This window comes from Hemitrygon akajei, chromosome 5, assembly GCF_048418815.1.
Source record: "Hemitrygon akajei chromosome 5, sHemAka1.3, whole genome shotgun sequence".
In the NCBI taxonomy this organism is placed as follows: domain Eukaryota; kingdom Metazoa; phylum Chordata; class Chondrichthyes; order Myliobatiformes; family Dasyatidae; genus Hemitrygon; species Hemitrygon akajei.
Genome location: NC_133128.1, coordinates 21,152,891 through 21,173,093, shown reverse-complemented (window position 1 = coordinate 21,173,093; position 20,203 = coordinate 21,152,891). Strand labels below are relative to the sequence as shown.

The following is a 20,203-nucleotide window of genomic DNA, read 5'->3' as shown; positions in this document are numbered from 1 at the left end:
AGTGCCAGGAGGGAGATCGGTAGGAAGGGATGCAGGGGACGAGTGGGCAAGGGAGTCGCGCAGGGAGCGATCACTGCAAAAAAACGAAGGGGGGGGGGAAGGGAAAAATGTGTTTGGTAGTGGGATCCCATTGGAGGTGGCGGAAGTTATGGAGAATTATATGTTGGACCTGGAGGCTGGTGGGGTGGTAGGTAAGGACAAGGGGAACCCTATCCCAAGTGGGGCGGCGGGTGGATGGGGTGAGGGCAGATGTGCGAGAAATGGGAGAGATACGTTTGAGAGCAGAGTTGATGGTGGACGAAGGGAAGCCCCTTTGTTTAAAAAAGGAAGACATCTCCTTCGTCCTGGAATGAAAAGCCTCATCCTGAGAGCAGATGCGGCGGAGACGGAGGAATTGTGAGAAGGGGATAGCCTTTTTGCAAGAGACAGGGTGGGAAGAGGAATAGTCCAGGTAGCTGTGAGAGTCTGTAGGCTTATAGTAGATATCAGTAGATATGCCGTCTCCAGAGATGGAGACAGAAAGATCAAGAAAGGGGAGGGAGGTGTCGGAAATGGACCAGGTAAATTTGAGGGCAGGGTGAAAGTTGGAGGCAAAGTTAATGAAGTCGATGAGCTCAGCACGTGTGCAAGAGGCAGTGCCAATGCAGTCGTCGATGTAGCAAAGGAAAAGAGGGGGTTGGATACCGGTATAGCCTTGGAACATGGACTGTTCCACAAAGCCAACAAAAAGGCAGGCATAACTGGGACCCATACGGGTGCCCATGGCTACACCCTTGGTTTGGAGGAAGTGGGAGGAGCCAAAGGAGAAATTATTGAGAGTAAGAACTAATTCCGCTAGACGGAGGAGAGTGGTGGTAGAGGGGATTTGGTTAGGTCTGGAATCCAAAAAAAGCCCGAAGAGCTTCGAGACCATCTCGGTGGGGGATGGAGGTATATAGGGACTGGACGTCCATGGTGAAAATAAGATAGAGGGGGCCAGGGAACTTAAAATCATTGAAAAAATTCGAAGTGTCAGAAGTGTCACGAACATAGGTGGGAAGAGATTGAACAAGGGGGGATAAGACAGTGTCAAGGTATGCAGAAATGAGTTCGATGGGGCAGGAGCAAGCTGAGACAATAGGTCTACCTGGACAGGCAGGTTTGTGGATCTTGGGTAGGAGGTAGAAATGGAAAGTGCGGGGTGTGGGTTTTTTTTAAAACCTTTTTCGCAACTTGACATAAAGCTTTCAAATATTTGTATACAGATGTCCCAAAATCTCTTTTTTGTGAATTGTCTTTTATTGTCCTTCCTACCAGTATATACGTTACAAACATTGATGCAGAAATGTGGTTGATGTCATGTACCAAACATCTTTGTTACCTCTTTGAAAAGTGCAGTGAAGTTCAGTAAAAACTGTGCCCTTGAAAACTTACTTGCTTTCACTATTCAGTCCACAGTTGTCCAGATGATCACTCATTCTGTCCTTGATTATCATTTGTACAAGTTTCTCCACTGTTACGACTGGGCTGAAAGGTATACGTTTACTAGGTTTTACATTGCCCTTTATTTTAATGCAATTTCTACAACGCTAAATAATAGCTGGAGGAACTCAGTTCAGCGCCATAACTACATTTCAATAGTCTTGTACATTTTTGCGCCTGTGGTGTTTGGAAAATTATGAAAGTTGAAAAAGTTCAAGATACATTTATTATCAAGGTACATACATGTCACCATATTCAACCCCAAGATTCATTTTCTTGTGGGCATTCACAGCAAAGACAAAGAAACACATTAGAATCAAAGACCACACCCAACTAGATGGAGAATGTGCAGAAGATAACAAAGTGCACCTACAAAGAGAAAAAAAAAGCAATAAATATAGAGAACTTGAGACGAAGAGTCTTTGAAATTAAGTCCATAGGTTGTGCGAACAGTTCAGTGATGAGGTGAGTGAAGTTATCCCCCGTGCACTGCTCCCTCCAAGTTGCGCAGGCGCGCAGCCACTCCATAGCTGAAATACTCCCGTGGACATAGCCTTTGTCTCAGAAGTAGCTGGAATTTTCTTTTATATAATGTTAATCTTATTTTGAATTTATATTAATATAATTGTGAATACTTTGTAGTCATGTGTTAAAGAGTATAATCCATAAATTTTCTAAAATCGTAAGTATACCACAATCTTTGAAACATTTTAGAGCTTCAATATATTTTGAAACATTGTCAGTATTTCAAGTTACAACACTGTTACAAATTGTAACAATAAACACAGAATGGATGTTGATATCTCATTGTTAATAAACCGCTGGCACACTGATGCATATTATTAAAATTTAAAGTGTCACACAATTTTCAGGCTGTGTAAAACTTTCTTGCTCAGAACAATGCAACTGTAAAAGCAAAATATTAGAGGGAATGGTGTCGCTCTGGTTCAAGAGCTTGAGAGGTAATAACAGTGTACCATGGTAGTGTGGAGGTTAACGTGACACTGTTACAACTTGGGACATTCCGGAGGTCTGAGTTCAATTCTGAAGCTGTTCTGTAAGTTGTCTCTGTACTGCCTCCATGTGGAATGCATGGGTTTTCTCCGGGAACTCTGGTTTCCTCTCACTCAAAGAGGTACTGAGTTAATTGGTCAGCTCATACACAAAATGCTGGAGTAACTCAGCAGGCCAGGCACAGTCGACGTTTTGGGCTGGGATCCTTAATCAGGACTGGAGGGGGAAAAAAAGTTAAGTCAGAATAAGAAGGTGGGGGGAGGGGTGAAATAAAAAGCTGTGAAGTTGATTGGTAAAAGAGATAAAGGGCTGGAGAAAGAAGGTATTTATAGGAGAGGACAGAAGACCATGGAAGAAAGACAAAGTGGAGGAACACTGGAGGGGGGTTATAAGCAGGTAAGGAGATAAGGTGAAAGAGGGGAATGTTGAAGGCTTGGGGGGTGGGGGGGGGGGGGGTCATTACCGGAAGTTCGAGAAATCGATATTCATGCCATCAGGTTGGAGGCTACTTCATAATCAGGTTTATTATCACCGGCATGTGACGTGAAATTTGTTAACTTAGCAGCTGCGGCAGTTCAATGCAGTACCTAATAGAGAAGACAAATAAGTCAATTGTGTGTGGCCTCCGTCGGTCGTGGTTGACCATGGGTACTGTGCCTCTGATAGTCACTGGTTTGTTGAGCAGCGTCAACTGTGGCTATTGAGGCTGATCCTGGAACGGTAGACTCTGCCACAGTTGCAGTATGTGTAGGGCATCATGGAATTGTTGTCCGCAGTGCTCTCCGTTTAGTTCTCTGCCCCTCAAACTGACTCAGGATCACTTTTTCGCCTTGCTCTAGGTGTTGCTGAAGAGTACTTCGCCATTTGTTGCGGTCATCTGCTCCCAGCACTCTGTGTTGATTTTTAAGGCTTTCATGTCGTGCTTGCAGAGGTCCTTGAAGTGAAGCTGGGACCAACATTCCTCTTCTCTGTTGCTAGTTCTCAATAGAGGATGTCCTTTGGCAGTCTACCATCCTTCATACGACAGACGTGGCCTAGCCAGCACAATCTGCCTTGTCTTAAAAGTGTGAACAAAAAAAAGCGTGAACATTGTGGGAGGTCCAGCGTGGGAGAGGATCTCAGAGTTTGGGACTTCTGTCTCTCCAGGTGATGCTGAGGATGCGGCGAAGCATGCGCAGTTGAAAACTATTGAGCCCTCTCCTGTTTGGAGTAGATGGTCCAAGTCTCGCTACCATATGGAGGGTGCTGATAACACATGCAATGTCACAGCAGTCTTGGTCTTTGTAGCGAGTTTTGGATTCTCCCAGACCCGCGAGGAGTGTCGAGCAAGGATCAGTGTTGTTTTGCCAATACGCCTATTGATTTCAGCATCGAGGGGGAGAGAGTCGCTAATGGTCGACCCCAAGTATGTGAACTCATGGACCACTTCTAGATCGTAATTGTCGATGGTAATGACTGGCGTCTCCACTACATTCTGGGCAAGGAGATTTGTTTTATTTAGGCTGATGGTAAGCCCAAAATCCTTGCATGCCTTAGAGAAGCGGTCCATGAGTGTTTGTAGTTGCTGTTTGGTGTGTGAGGTTATAGTAGCATCATCGGCAAAGAGCATGTCATGTATTAAGATCTTTCGCACCTTTGTTCTTGCTCTCAGGCGCTCAGGGTTGAACAGCTGCCCATCAGACCTGGTGTGCATGGAGATGCCTTCTGTCGACGTCCCAAACACATGCTTCAATAGCACAGAGAAGCTGCTGAATAATGTTGGGGCCAACACGCATCCTTGTTTGACTCCACTACGAACAGTGAAGGGTTCTGATGAGCTGCCATCATACTGAACAGTAGCCCTCATGTTGTCATGGAATGACTTGATGATACTTCGGAGTTTCGGGGGACAGCTGATCTTGAGGAGAATCTGAAAGAGCCCATCCCTGCTGACAAAGTCGAATGCCTTGGTCAAGTCAATGAAAGGAACATAGAGGGGTTACTCAGACCACATCTCTGTTATGCTAATCCCAGCATACAGACCGCTCATCAGATACTCCAGGCCAGTTCTGACGCAGGTGAAAACCTGTCCAGCAGCAACCATCTCTGCTCTTCAAGACTGCTTTGAGTACACTGACTGGCACATGTTCAGGGAGGCTGCAAACGATGGTGCCTCTACCAACTTAGGAGTACACAGCATCAGTGACTGGCTACATCAGCAAGTGCATCGATGACATCACTGTGTCCAAGACCATCACTATACGCACTAACCAGAAGCCATGGCTGACAGCGGAGGTGCGTGCGCTGCTGGAGACACGCGACTCCGCCTTCAGAACAGGGGACAAGGCAGCCCTAACAACAGCGAAGGCCAAACTGTCCCAGGCCATCAGAGAGGCAAAGCGTGCACACACCTAGTGAATCCACAGCCACTTCCAGGACAGGGGTGACATGCGGCGTCTGTGGAACGGCATTCAGGACAACATCACTTGCCTGTGCTGGTGATGCCTCCCTCCCAGATGCGTTGAGCAACTTCTGCGCTCGTATCGAGGCGGAAAATGCCGTGGTGGCAAGGAAGACCATTCCTTCTCCCAATGACCAAGTGCTGTGGCTTATCGTGGCCGATGTGAGGGAAAACTCTATGCAGGGTCAACCCACGGAAGGCTGCTGGACCAGACAATATTCCTGACAGAGTGCTCAGAGGATGTGCAGATCAGCTGGCAGATGTTCTCACTGACATCTTCAACATCTCCCTGAGCAGCGCCGTCGTTCCAACGTTCTTCAGGGTCACTACCATCGTCCCATTTCTGAAGAAGTCTTCAGTGTCCTGCCTCAACGACTACCGTCCCGTTGCTCTCACATCCATATCATCATGAAGTGTTTCGAGAGGCTCGTCATGAGGCACATCAAGACCCTGCTGCCCCCCTTACTAGACTCACTGCAGTTCGCGTATCGTCCCAACCGCTCAACAGACGGCACCACCTCCACCTGGCCCTCACCCACCTGGACAAAAAAGACACATAGGTTTGAATGCTGTTCATAGATGTCAGTTCAGCATTCAACGCAGTCATTCCACAGCACCTGATTGGAAAGCTGAAACTGCTGGGCCTGAAACCTCCCTCTGCAACTGGATCCTAGACTTCCTGACTGGGAGACCTCAGTCAGTCTGGATCGGGAGCAGCATTTCCAACACCACCACACTGAGCACGGGGTCCCCCCAGGGCTGTGTGCTCAGTCCACTGCTGTTCACTCTGCTGACCTATGACTGCAGCAATACACAGCTCGCATCACATCATCAAGTTCGCTGATGACACGACAGTGGTGGGTCTCATCAGCAAGAATGATGAGTCAGCATGCAGAGAGGAGATGCAGCGGCTAACAGGCTGGTGCAGAGCAAACAACCTGTCTCTGAATGTGAGCAAAACAAAAGGGTTGGTCGTTGACTTAAGGAGAGCACGGAGCGACCACTCTGCTGAAAATTGATGGCTCCGTTGAGATCGTTAAGAGCATCAAATTTCTTGGTGTTCACCTGGTGGAGAATCTCACCTGGTATCTCAACACTAGCTCCATAGCCAAGAAAGCCCAGCAGCATCTCTACTTTCTGTGAAGGCTGAGATAAGTCCATCTCCTCCCCCCCCCCCCCCCCCCATCCTCACCACATTCTACAGAAGATGTATCGAGAGCATCCTGAGCAGCTGCATCACTGCTTGGTTCGAGAATTGTACTGTCTTGGATTGCAAGACCCTGCAGCGGATAGTGAGGTCAGCTGAGAAGATCATTGGGGTCTCTATTCCTGCTATTACAGACATTTACACCACACACTGCACCTGCAAAGTTAACAGTATTGTGAAGGACCCCACGTACCCCTCACACAAACTCTTTTCCCTCCTGCTGTCTGGGAAAAGGTACCGAAGTATTCGGGCTCTCACGACCAGACTGCAACAGTTTCTTCCCCCAAGCCATCAGACTCCTTAATACTTAGAGTCTAGACTGACATCTACATCATTTATTATTATATTGTAATTTGTCCTCTACTGTGCCTATTGTCTTGTTTATTAATTTTTGTACTGCTCTGCACTGTTTTGTGCACTTTATGTAGTCCTGTGCAGGTCTGTAGTCTAGTGCAGTTTTTAGGTTGTTTTACGTAGTCTAGTGTAACCTTGTGCGGTCTCACATAGTCTAGTGTAGTTTTGTGTTGTTTCCTGTAGCACCAGGGTTCTAGAGGAATGTTTTTTCATTTTTGCTGTGTACTGTACCAGCAGTGTATGATCGAAATGTCAATAAACTTGACTTGTTCCCTGCACTTCGGGAGTTGACGGAGTGAGAAAATCATGTCAACAGTTGACCTCCTTACGCAAAAACCACATTGGGACTCAGGGTAGACCCGTTCTGCCAGAGTTTGTAGACGTGCTGGAGCTACACGAGCAAAGACTTTGCCGACGTACTCAGGAGGGAGATACCTCTGTAGTTGTTGCAGTCATTCCTATCACCCTTGTTCTTGTACAAAGTGACAATTTTGGAGTCGCGCATATCCTGTAGTACGGTTCCTTCCTTCCAGCACTGACGGAGGACCTCGTGTAAAGGTTAGAGGAGTGAGGTCTTGCAGTGTTTGATCAGGTTTGGAGGAATCTCATCATTGCCAGGGAGCTTTCCCTGGGGCCAGACTGTCAGTTGCCTTGTAGAGGTCCTCAGTGGTTGGTTTGGACTCGAGTTCATCCATGACTGGTAGACAATTGATGGCATCAATGGCTGAGCTAACAACATTTTCCCTCGAGTAGAGCTCAGAGTAGTGTTCTATCCAGCGTTCCATCTGCTTGCTTTTATCGGTGATTATTTTACCACTGGATGACTTCAGGGGTGCTGTCTTGCTCTGCGATGGGCCAAGAGCCGTCTTGATACCATTATACATCATATAACAATCACAGCACGGAAACAGGCCATTCCGGCCCTCCTAGTCCGTGCCGAACTCTTAATCTCACCTAGTCCCACCTACCCGCACTAAGCCCATAACCCTCCACTCCTTTCCTGTCCATATACCTATCCAATTTTACCTTAAATGACACAACTGAACTGGCCTCTACTACTTCTACAGGAAGCTCATTCCACACAGCTATCACTCTCTGAGTAAAGAAATACCCCCTCGTGTTTCCCTTAAACTTTTGCCCCCTAACTCTCAAATCATGTCCTCTCGTTTGAATCTCCCCTACTCTCAATGGAAACAGCCTATTCACGTCAACTCTATCTATCCCTCTCAACATTTTAAATACCTCGATCAAATCCCCCCTCAACCTTCTACGCTCCAATGAATAGAGACCTAACTTGTTCAACCTTTCTCTGTAACTTAAGTGCTGAAACCCAGGTAACATCCTAGTAAATCGTCTCTGCACTCTCTCTAATTTATTGATATCTTTCCTATAATTCAGTGACCAGAACTGTACACAATATTCCAAATTTGGCCTTACCAATGCCTTGTACAATTTTAACATTACATCCCAACTTCTGTACTCAATGCTCTGATTTATAAAGGCCAGCGTTCCAAAAGCCTTCTTCACCACCCTATCTACATGAGACTCCACCTTCAGGTGATTGCCTCCATCAATCTGGTGTTTCCTGTCACAGTTGCTGTCTGAATGTCCTCACTGAGCTGGAGCCAGTACTCATTTGCACACTGCCTTGCAGTCTGTTGCACTTGATTTTTGAAAAAGTGCCTTCTTGATAACTACATCAATATATTCAATACATGTTTCCCCCGCAATCTGAAGGTAGAGCGTTCCTATGAAACCGTTTGTAATCCGAAATGTTGTAAATCGAAGAAGCAATTACCATTAATTTATATCTGGGAGTACAGTTAGACGAGAAGCTAGACTGGACTGCCAACACAGATGCCTTGTGCAGGAAGGCACAGAGTCGACTGTACTTCCTAAGAAGGTTGGCGTCATTCAATGTCTGTAGTGAGATGCTGAAGATGTTCTATAGGTCAGTTGTGGAGAGCACCCTCTTCTTTGTGGTGGCGTGTTGGGGAGGAAGTATTAAGAAGAGGGACGCCTCACGTCTTAATAAGCTGGTAAGGAAGGCGGGCTCTGTCGTGGGCAAAGTACTGGAGGGTTTAACATCGGTAGCTGAGCGAAGGGCGCTGAGTAGGCTACGGTCAATTATGGATAACTCTGAACATCCTCTACATAGCACCATCCAGAGACAGAGAAGCAGTTTCAGCGACAGGTTACTATCGATGCAATGCTCCTCAGACAGGATGAAGAGGTCAATACTCCCCAATGCCATTAGGCTTTACATTTCTACCGCCAGGACTTTCAGACAGGATGAAGAGGTCAATACTCCCCAATGCCATTAGGCTTTACAATTCTACCGCCAGGACTTAAGAACTTTTTAAAAGCTATTATTAATGCTTTTTGAGATAGTGATTTAGATGCATATCATATTTTTTACTGAGTTAAGTATTGTATGTAATTAGTTTTGCTACAACAAGTGTATGGGACATTGGAAAAAAGTTGAATTTCCCCATGGGGATGAATAAAGTACCTATCTATCTATCTATCTATCTATCTATGGGAAAAATTTTTGAGCATTCCCAGACCCAAAAAAATAACCTACCAAATCAAAGCAAATAACACATAAAACCTAAAATAACACTAACATATAGTAAAAGCAGGAATGATATGATAAATTTACACCCTATATAAAGTAGAAATATTGTAGGTACGGTGTCGTTTCACTGATCAAACTTGGGAAGGCAGCAAGCCAAAATTGATTTGGAGAAAGCAAATCGGCACATACACGCATACATACGCACATGTGTACACATGTACACACATGCGCAAGCAACTGCCCGCACAAGGCTTCACGGTCATTGTAGTCTTTCTTGGGGTAAACACACATATAAAGCGGGCGTCTTTTTTTCGTAAAAGTGAAGATCCTCTTTGGTTAGCGAAAACAGGTACTAATGTAAGCCAGTTATTGTAAAGCAAACGCTCGAAAAGCGGGGGCCACCTGGATTGGGAGAAGATTAGATCCTCAGATCTTGACACCCAGGAACTTGAAACTGCTCACTTTCTCCACTTTTGATCCCTCTGAGGATTGGTATGGGTTCCTTCATCTTACCCTTTCTGAAGTCCGCAATCAGCTCTTTTGTCTTACTGACATTGTTGGCCAGGTTGTTGCTGCGGCACCACTTCACTAGTTGGCATATCTCACTACTGTACACCCTTTCGTCACCACCTGAGATTCTATCAATAATGGTTGTATCAGCAGCAAATTTATGGACAGACTGTAAGGTGTTGCTCCTCCAACCTGAGTATGGCCTCATCCCAATAGTAGAAGAGCCCATGGATTGACATTTCAAAATGGGAATGGCGCATGGAATTAAAATGGGTGGCCATTGGGAGATCCCACTGGCCAAGAGGAACCCTATCTTTGGTGGAGTGGTGGGAGGATAGGGTGAGGGCAGACGTGCGAAATGGGAGAGCTGCAGTTGAGGGCAGAGTTGATGGTGGAGGAAGGGGAAGTGTCGGGGGTTGCTTGGGAGCCGTAGTTCAAAGGGCTGGAAGGGCTTTCTCTGAGCTGTATCACTAAATAAATAAGTTCCTGAACTTGGTGGTGTGTGTCCTGAGGCTCGTGCATTTCGTTCCTGATGGCAGCAACAAGAAGAGAGCATGACCTGGATGGTGGGTTTCTTCATGATGTATGCTGCTTTCCTGTGATGCCATGTCGATGTGCTCGATAGTGGGGAGTGCTTACCTCTGATTGGCTGGGCTGTATCCATTACTCTTTGTAGGCTTTTCTGTTCAAAGATATTGGTGTTTCCTTACCATGCTGTAATGCAATCAGTGAATATACTCTCCATCTCACATCCGTTGAAGTTTGTCAAAGTTTTAGATGGCATACTGAATCTTCACAAACTTCTAAGAAAATAGGGGTGCTGCTGTGCTTAGTTTGTAATAGCACTACATACTGGACCCAGGACAGATAGTCTGAAATGGTAACTGAGGAATTTAAAGCTGCTTTCCCTCTCTGGCTCTGAACCCCCAATAAGGACTGGCACATGGACCTTCAGTTTCCTCCTCTGGTAGTCAATAATCAGCTATCTGGTCTTGCTGACATTCATTGAGAGATTGTTGTTCAGGCACCATTCTGAAATTTGCTCAATAACCAGGGGCTTATTCTATCTGATTTAACCGCTGTATAGCTCAGTTTTCCAGTACTATCTTTTCAGCAAATTCCATCCAGTATTTCAACACCTTTCTTTGACATGTCAATGGTCTCGTCTTTGGTTAAGTGATATTTTGACTTAGGTTCTTAATGAGCACTATTCTGTGAGTAAATTTTTATGGATTTGAATGGCTTATTTCCTTTATTAGGAGAGATTCATTGCAATTGAAGATCATGTCTTTCAGTCTTTGTGGATCTTTAGATAATTGAGGAAACTAATTCTGGGTGTCTGTGATCTTTAGAAATGCTGGCATGTTTATGTTCATGGCATTGTGATTTGCACCCCTCCTCTGTTGCTGTTTAGCCTTAAGGTGGTGTCTGCTTTAAACTAGTTGGCACTGCACTGAGCCATAATTTATTCCTCCAGTCATCATACCATTAATTGTGTTTGAGGCTAACCTTGTTCTGTACAGAATCTTTTGATTCACTTTTAAACATCAATCATCAAAAGGTTGGGAGAAAAGAACCTCAAGATGGTTCTTACCCATCTACATGCAGAGTCTAGATGCACGTTCTTATCCAGATAATGTATCTGGATGGGAATATCATACTTCTAAAGAGCAAGGACTTCATGCTGGTGTCCACATCTTCAAGGGGAGTGCTTATGTTGGGCCTGACATCCACTAGTGTGTACCTTGGCTTAAGAACTGATGGTGGAAGCTGTCATGTGGCATTAATAGATAGTCCAGGTTTTGAAGTAGTAAAGAAGAGTAGCCAATTCAACAGCCCTATAAACAAGGACTTTTATCAACATCTGGTGATATGTTTTTGTCAAGACATCTGTCATAGCTTGTTGGAAGCATTACGATGCTGAACTACAGTTACAGGTTGTTGGGAGAGTTGACTGCAGGGATATGGGAGTTGCTCCACATATTGCAAAATCACTACTTTTCTGATGTTCAGCTGGCCTAGAGGATCTGGGCAGATTACTTTTGTCTTGATGTTGAAGGACATGTAAATCTTCCACGTGCCATCCATGCAGATGGGGTGATGCAGCAGTATGAGTAGCTCTTCCCAAAGGTCAGCAGTGAACTCTCAAATAAACCATTGATGAGAGAGCATTGCTTGTGCATCTCTGCAGAGTGAACAATCATAGACTATTGACTGCAAACTGAAGGTCATGGTCAAGATTTTTTGTTTTGTTTTGGGCAGGAAGTAACTAGAATTAACAATGTTCTACCTGATCATCATTTACTTTATCCAGCTGTGGTATCTAGTACTACTTCTGGATAAGGTCAGTGATGACACTGTGGTAGATGGGTCAATCATACAGTCTTGTTTGACCTGAGACAGGTGCATAAGGCATTTTATTACAACTCTTCTACTGATCAAAGTTTAAGTTAGCGTCATGCACAGGTGCAATGGAAAAACTTACAGAAGCATCTCATACACACTGCATCATATAAGCAGCATTTATAAGAAAAAACAAATGTTATACATAATTTTTACAAGAAAGAACATAATTTGAACAATGAAAACAATCCATTTCAATGAAGGCATTGGAGGCTGATTAACAGAGCCTCCTAATTTAAGGAGGTTAAACTTTTTAGATGTGTTTAAAAAAAAAAGGGGAAAGGAACAATTCCTGATTTTGTTCCTACTTTTTTTTCTTGGATTTGCTTGGCAAGCTGAATATAAAGTCTACGGTTAAATTTGCCCCCCCTTTGTTCTTTTTTCATTGTCTTCTCTGTCCCTTTTTATTTTGTTTATTCCCTGTAGATCCTGTCATTTGCTTGCTGTTATGTTAATCTGTCATAAGTTCTGTTTTATCATTATAAATTTGCTTTTCAAGAGTGCTTATTGGAATGTATGTCAATACCACTTGAAATTCCTCAAAGGCTGCATTCTGTTCAATTAGAATTTTGCTTACAAAGCTTTGGTCCCATTTTGAATTTACCCTAGCTCCAACTGACAACCTTCGAGTGGTTTAATCTGTTTATAACTTTTCTGGACCTTAAATGATTGTTGCTCACTCAATGTTCTCCAATGGTATTTGTCTCCTTGGTCTGTTTCATTCCTGAGAATTAAGTAGAGCAATGCCTCCTTCCTTTCTTGGCTTGAAACTAACAGGTTAAGAAAGTTGTTAAGAGGATACAAGGAAATGTAGGTGGTTAAGTGAGTGAGTGAAGCATTGACTGATGGAGTATAGCGTAAAATAAATTGGGGGTAAGAAATGATGATCAGAAATTACAGAGCTTCCAAATGCAGATGAACTTGGGAGTCCTGGTGCATGATTAATAAAAGTCTACCATGCAGGTATAGCAAGTAAAGAGGAAAGCTAACATTCAATTGTGTGCTTTTCAAGGGGAATTGAATGTAGAAAGTAGGGAAGTTTTGTTTCCGATGATCGGAAGATTGTTTCCGATGTTGGGGAAGTCCAGAACGAGGGGTCACAGTTTAAGGATAAAGGGGAAGCCTTTTAGGACCGAGATGAGGAAAAACTTCTTCACACAGAGAGCGGTGAATCTGTGGAATTCTCTGCCACTGGAAACAGTTGAGGCCGGTTCATTGGCTATATTTAAGAGAAAGTTAGATATGGCCCTTGTGGCTAAAGGGATCGGGGGTATGGAGAGAAAGCAGGTACAGGGTTCTGAGTTGGATGATCAGCCATGATCATACTGAATGGCAGTGCAGGCTCAAAGGGTTGAATGGCCTACTCCTGCACCTATTTTCTATGTTTCTATGTTTCAGTTATGAAGGGCATTGATTGGAAGAGATCTGGGGTACTTTGAATGGATTTGTTTCCTTTTCTGAAGAATTATGTAAATATGTTAAAGCTGTTCAGATAAGGATTACCAGAATCACCTAAATTGCTTATGGGAAAGTGCTGGACAGGAATGGTTTGTATTCTTTGAAATATAAAAGAGATAACTTAATTGACATGGAAAATCCTTAAGGGTATATGTGGAGAGGATGGAGTTTCTTGGAGGATCTGAAATTAGTGTCTACATTTTTAAGAAGGGGGAGTGTTATCTATTTAAGACAGCATAAAATATTGTCTCATGATGTGCATCTTTGGAGTTCTCTTAAAAGCTGTGTGGAAGCAGTCATTGAATATTTTGGAAGCAAAAGTGGATATCTGGTTGATAATCTTAACCTCCTTTGTTATGTGTAAACAGGGATGCAAAAAAATGCTTGATCTTTTTAAATGGGAATGTAGAGTGACCTACACCTTTTAAGAGTCATAGTCATCTTAATTTGCATGTTCACATTTCAAAAGCTTTGCTATGTGTGCTCTTAGTATGTATTAGATTCTGTTTGCTTAGTTGTCTTTATTTTTTATTAGTTTAACCAATGTCTCTATGCCTTTCCTTCCACACCCCAGCCAAGTCTCCCATAGTATTAGCAAATTTTCCCGAGGACAATTGTCCCTTGTCCTGGGAACAAGGGTGCAGCACAATTATCTCCAAAATCCATCCTCCCAACTGGTGGCTGAATCCTAGCCATGCATTCATTGCAGTATTCTCTGTAACTGTAAAGGGCTTACACATAGAGAAGCATTTGATGTCTCTGGGCCTGTACTTGCTGAAGATTAGAAGAATCATTGAAAGACCTTGATCTTGTGGATGTGGAGACAGTAATTTCAATAGTAGGAAAGTCTAGAACTGGAGGGCACAGCCTTTAAATGGAAGAATCCTCCTTTAGGACAGGTGAAAAGGAATTGCTTTAACCACGGGTGGTGAAGCTGCGTAATTGTCACATGTGGCTGTGGAGGCAAATTCACTGGGTATATTTAAAGCAGAGTTTGATCGATTATTGATTAGTAAGGCTGTCAAAGGTTAGAAAGCATATGATTGCGATTGAAATGGAATATAAATCAGTCATGATGGAATGGCAAAGGAAATTTGATGGGCTGAATAGCCTAATTTTGCTCCTGTGTATTATGGTCTTAAGCTTGCCTGCTTCTGACAGAATGAGTAACCTGGAGATCACTAGATTTTCCAGATTTGCCGCTTAAGAGTTTCTTAAAATCTGCTTGTCAGACCTGGCAATTGGTATGAGGCTACAGACCTTGTACTCATATCTGTGTGAATCAAGATCTTTGGCTGGATATCTTTATTCCACAGAATGTTTTATAGCCTCTTTTATCTTTGACCATGGTGTGTAAATGGTGTATAAAGAAAAGCTTGTTCATTCCTTTAACTATGGTATTCTTCATATCTATCATTTTTTGAACATTTCTTCTCTCCGCCAATGCACCAGAGCAATGGTGGTGCTCTGACATTAGCATTGACTATAGCTTTGGTATCACCTTTTCAACTAAATTATTGTCCAGAAATCTTAGGTTTCCAGGAACAGCTGTTTCTATCTTTTTGTTGGTCTGCACTCTTAAACTGACAATTGACATCAAGTGTGTTCCTGAAGTATTCAACTTAGTGGATGTACTGCAGTGATGCCATCTGCTATAAAGAGTGTAAATACAATTCCTGAAGGATGGTGCAATCAACTTTAATCGGAACTTTAAAAGGGCAATAGGGCATGCAGTCAGGACAGGTTTGTAGGTCTATATGGTTGAAAGGTTTTATTATTTAATTGTACCTTTCTCTCAAACGGTTGTTGCATTCATGACAGACATTTAGATTCCTTCTGCAGAGACTAATTTTATAAATTGAGTGTAGTTTTCTTCATTGGAGATTTGTATCACTAAGCATTGCAGTTACTAAGTCACAACTAATGGTGGCAATGTTTTACTGTTGGGAGCAAGCCATATTTATTCAAGTTCTTCAGGTCTTGGGATCACAGATGCAAGAAATTGCAGCTGCTGTAATCTGGAGCAAAAAAACCCCCAAACTATTGGAGGAATTCAGCAGGCCTGGCAAAATCTATAGAGGCAAAGTAATAGTGTTTCAATTCAAGATCCTGCATTACGTGATCTGCATTTTCCCATTGTTTAGTATTGAAGCTAGCTCACATTTTACTCTGTTTCTTGATGCACTATCTTGTGATTTTGAAAAAATAGCATAAAAAAGTCTTCATGATTCATCTCCATTTTCCCATTGTATGATTTTGGAAGCTAACTTTTCTTTCTTTGAACCCAAGTTAGGACAGGATTTGATGGATAAACAATATGTGCATTTTGCATGTTCATCAGTGACATTACAGTTGCTCTCATTTGAGAATACAAGATAGAGAAAACCACTAAGATTATTTTTCCTATTTGTAATTTGCTGAATTAAGTTAGATTTAGGTATTTCATCTTAGTTGTACACATGACAGCTTTTTGTGATACAAGCTCATTTATGTAATTCCATTGCTGTATTATATAGATATAGCCGATCAGAGAATCATAGTACAGCACAGATACATGCCCTTTGACCCAGTGAGTTCATGCCGACCACAGTGTCCATCCAGTTAGTCCCATTTTCTGCATTTGGTCTTTATCACTCTAAGCCCTGCCCCTTCATGTGCCTATACTTTAAACATTTTTTTCTTCAAATGATACTATTGTACCTGGTTGTTCCATATCCTCACCGTGTATGATAGAATTGCCACTCAGGTCCCTAATAAATCTTTCCCCTTCACCTAAAATGTGTGCCTTCTAGTGTTTTGGGCTCCTCTACCTTGGGGAGAACACTGCTACACTCCACCTATTCTCTGCCTTTTATAATTTTGAACACTTCTGTAAAGTCACCTTTCATGCTTTTATATTCTAAGGAATAAGGACCTAGCTTGATGAACCTTTGTCTCTAACTTAGGCCTTCTAGTCTCGACAGCATCCTTGTAAATCTTTTCTGCACTTTTTTCTAGTGTGATATATCTTTCCTGTAATGGTGATCCAAACTGCACGCAGTCCACTGTAGCCTCTCCTATGACGTATACAATGCAACATAATGTCCCATTTCCTGTACTCACTGCCCTAGTGATAAAGGTCACTGTGCTAACAGCCTTTCTTCATCACTCTTAACTACTTGTGATGATGTTTTCAACAAACTATGCACTTGTATTCCTATGTTCATCTCTTTGATTAGACTTATCCAACCATCTGTAGTACAAGTTGTACTCTGGCTTGCATCACCCCATACTTATTGAAATCTGTTTGCCTCTCCTTGACCAACTTCCATAACTGAGTTGAAAGACAAGGACCTCAAGGATTGAAAGCTCAGGATTGCTATCTGTGCCATGTGCTAGTGAGGCCAGAAATGGGAAAATCATACAGTTTAGGAAATGGTGCAAGAGGGAGGCTTCAGATTTTTGGATCATTTGGCTCCCTCCCAGGGATGGTGAGATCTGTACAGAGGGGATTGTTTGCACCTGAACTGGAGAAATACCAATTATGTGGAAAGGTTGCTAGTACTGATGGTGGGGTGTGGATGCTAGGGTGCTTGTGAGTAAAGATGTTGTTAAGCCTTCATACCAAGTCAGAAATCAAAAGGTTGAGTGTGGTGAGAATACTGTTCCGAGTTATGTATATTTTAATGCAAGGAGTTTTGTAGAAAAGACAGGTGAGCTTAGGGCATGGATCTTCATTTTGAATTACGACACTTGTGAGACTTGGTTGCAGGAGGGGCAAGACGAGCAACTCAATGTTTTAAAGTTTTGTTGTTTAGATATGATAAAGCAGGAGGGGTTAAAGGGCGAGGGGTGGCATTACAGGTAAGGGAAAATGTCACACAATGCTCAAGACAGGACAGACTGGAGAGCTTGTCTATTGAGGCTGTATGGTTGGAACTGAAGAATAAGAAAGGGATGACAAGGTTAATGGGATTATATTATAGAGACCCAACAGTCCGAGGAGTGAGTTTTTAGCTAAGGTAAAGAAAAATGAGGTGCATGGCAGCCATAGACTCAAGTACCTCATTTGTTCCTTCCTGCCAAAGAAATGCAAGAGAGCACTTGAGAAGGAAATCAAAAGGGCTAAAAGAGGGTATAAGGTTGTTCTAGAAGACGAGGTGAAAGAGAATTCTAAGGGCTTCCATAGTATATCACGGGTAAAATCCTCCCAACCACTGAGCACATCTACATGAAACATTGCTGTAGAAAAGCAGCATCAGTCATCATAGATCCTCCCCATGTAGGCCATGCTCTTTTCTCAGTGCTGTCATCAAGTAGAAGGTACAGGTGTCTCAGGACTCGCACTACCAGGTTAAAGAACAGTTACTACTCCTCAATCATCAGGCTCTTGAACAAAAGGGGGATAGCTACACTCATTTAAGGACTCTGTTATACTATTTCATGCTCATTATTTATTGTTATTTACCTATGGCTGCTCTTGCAGAGTTTGTTTACAGTTAGCAGTTCCTGATATTTACTGTTTACGGTTAACTTCTATAGATTTGCTAAGGATCTATAGAACGTTCTATAGATTTGCCCACAGAAAAAGAATATCTATGAGATGGGGGAGATCTTAAATGGATTCTTTGCATCTGTATTTACTTGGGAGACAGGCACAGATTCCATAGAAAAAAGCAGCAGTGAGGTCAGGGACTGTGTAGGGATTTCAGATGAGGTGTTTGCTGTCTTGAAGCAAGTTAGGGTTGATAAGATGTTCACTTGGACCCTGTGTGAGGTGAGTACAGAAGTTGCAGTGGCCCTAGTAGAGATTAAAATATCCTTCACAGCAGATGAGGTACTGGAGGATTAGAGGATAGCTAATGTTATTCCGTTGTTTAAGGAAGGCTAAGAGTAAGCCAGAAAATTATAGGGCGGTGGTGACCTGATATCAGGAGTAGGTAAGTTTATGGAGGGTATTCTAAGAGACTGGATATACACCTTCTTTCTATGTTGTATGTCAGTTATTTGGATGAAGGAATTGATGGCTTTGTGGCCAAGTTTGAAGATGATATGAAGATAGGTGGAGGGTGAAGGTAGTGTTGAGGAAGCAGGGTGTTTGCAGAAGGAATTGGCAGTTAGGGAGAAGGGGCAAAGAAGTGGCAGGTGGAATATAGTGTAGAAGGAATAAAGGGATGGACTATTTACTAAATGAGGCGAAAAATCATACTTGGGAGTCCTTGTGCAGAATTCCCTAACAGTCAACTTGCACATTGAGTCGGTGGTGAGGAAGGCATATGCAATATTAGCATCATTTCAAGAAGACTATAATACAAAAGCGAGGATGTAAAGCTGAGGGTTTATAAGGCATTAGTCAGACCGCATTTGGAATATTGTAAGCTGTTTTGGGCCCCTTGCATAAGAAAAGATGTGCTGGCATTGGAGAGCGTCCTGAGGAACCAGATGATACTGTGGGTTGATGAGTTACTTTGAGGTGAATTAAGACTAACATTAAAAGCATTTTTCTTTTAAGTGCAGTAAAAGTTCACCAGAATGAACCCAGGAATGAGTGGGTTAACATATGAGGAACGTTTGATGGCTCTGGCCCTATACGCACAGGAGTTTAGAAGAATGAGGGGGGTTTTCATTGAAACCTATTGAATACAGGTAGTACCAGAGTTACGAATGTCCAACTTACAGACAACTCGTACTTACGAACCAGGAAGGAGAACGTTGTCCACCATTTTAAGTCAGATCGCGATGCTGTCCGCCATTTTAAGTTGGATCGCGATGCCGTCTGCCATTTTAAGTCGCTGCCGTTGACGCTGTGTTGAGTTTTTAACTTTGTATTTGACTTAAATTTTTCTTAGTAAGATTCACCCTGGACCCCCCCCCCCCCCCCCCCACCGTTCCGGTCGGCTGGTGGTGCAGTGAGATCAGCGTCGGGCTCGAGAACAGAGGTTTCCAAGTTCGATCCAGTGAGAGACCTCTCCTGTGCTGTGTTGATGTCAATCCAGTGACTCCTGTACCATCCGTGTGCCGGGTTGATGTCGAGCTCATAACTCGACCTCATAAAAAAAACACTCCTACCTCCAGTTTAAATTCCCATGCAGAATATTGTGGATGATCAAATACTCAAACCCAGCTCAATACCCACTTGTCCCATTTAGCCTGTCTCAGTGCGGTAGTCCTTGGGAGCCGGCAGAGCTTGGGACCGCCCGCCCGCAGTGTTTCTGTTCTATTGACGGGAAGTGATCGCGATTGAAAATAAAGTGGAAATAATAAAGCACTTGGAAAGACGTGAAACGGTCATTGGAAAAGCGTTAGGCTACAGTTGTTCAACGATTGGAACAATTTTAAAGGATAACTGATAAAGTGAGAATATTGGAACATGTGAAAGGCCCTGCCCCAATAAAAGCTACAATTATTACTAAGCAACACAGTGGTTTAGTTATTGGAATACATACATTCCTTATGTGTTTTATATGCATTGAAAGGTAAAGTATATACTATATACTAAGACAAAAGTTTGACTAACTGATGCTAAATAATACCGGATGTACTTGTTCCGACTTGAGTACAAATCCGACTTAAAGACGGACTCAGGAACGGAACTCATACGTAACCCGGGGACTGCCTGTATTGAAAGGCGAGAGAGAGTGAATGGGTAGGGGATGTTTCCTATAGAGGGGGAGTCTAGGAGCAAAGGGCACAACCTCAGAAAAGAGAGACATCATTTAGAGCTGTGATGAGGAAAAATTCCTTTTAGCCACAGGGTAGTGAATCTATGAAATTCATTGCCACAGATGGCTGTGCAGGC

At 43.1% G+C, this 20,203-nt stretch overlaps 1 protein-coding gene across 5 annotated transcripts in view; it reads left to right on the top strand.

Annotated features, from left to right (window-relative positions):
• Positions 1 to 20,203, top strand: part of LOC140727536 (dual specificity tyrosine-phosphorylation-regulated kinase 1A) — a 144,558-nt gene that overhangs the window by 108,311 nt on the left and 16,044 nt on the right. The window lies entirely within an intron of this gene.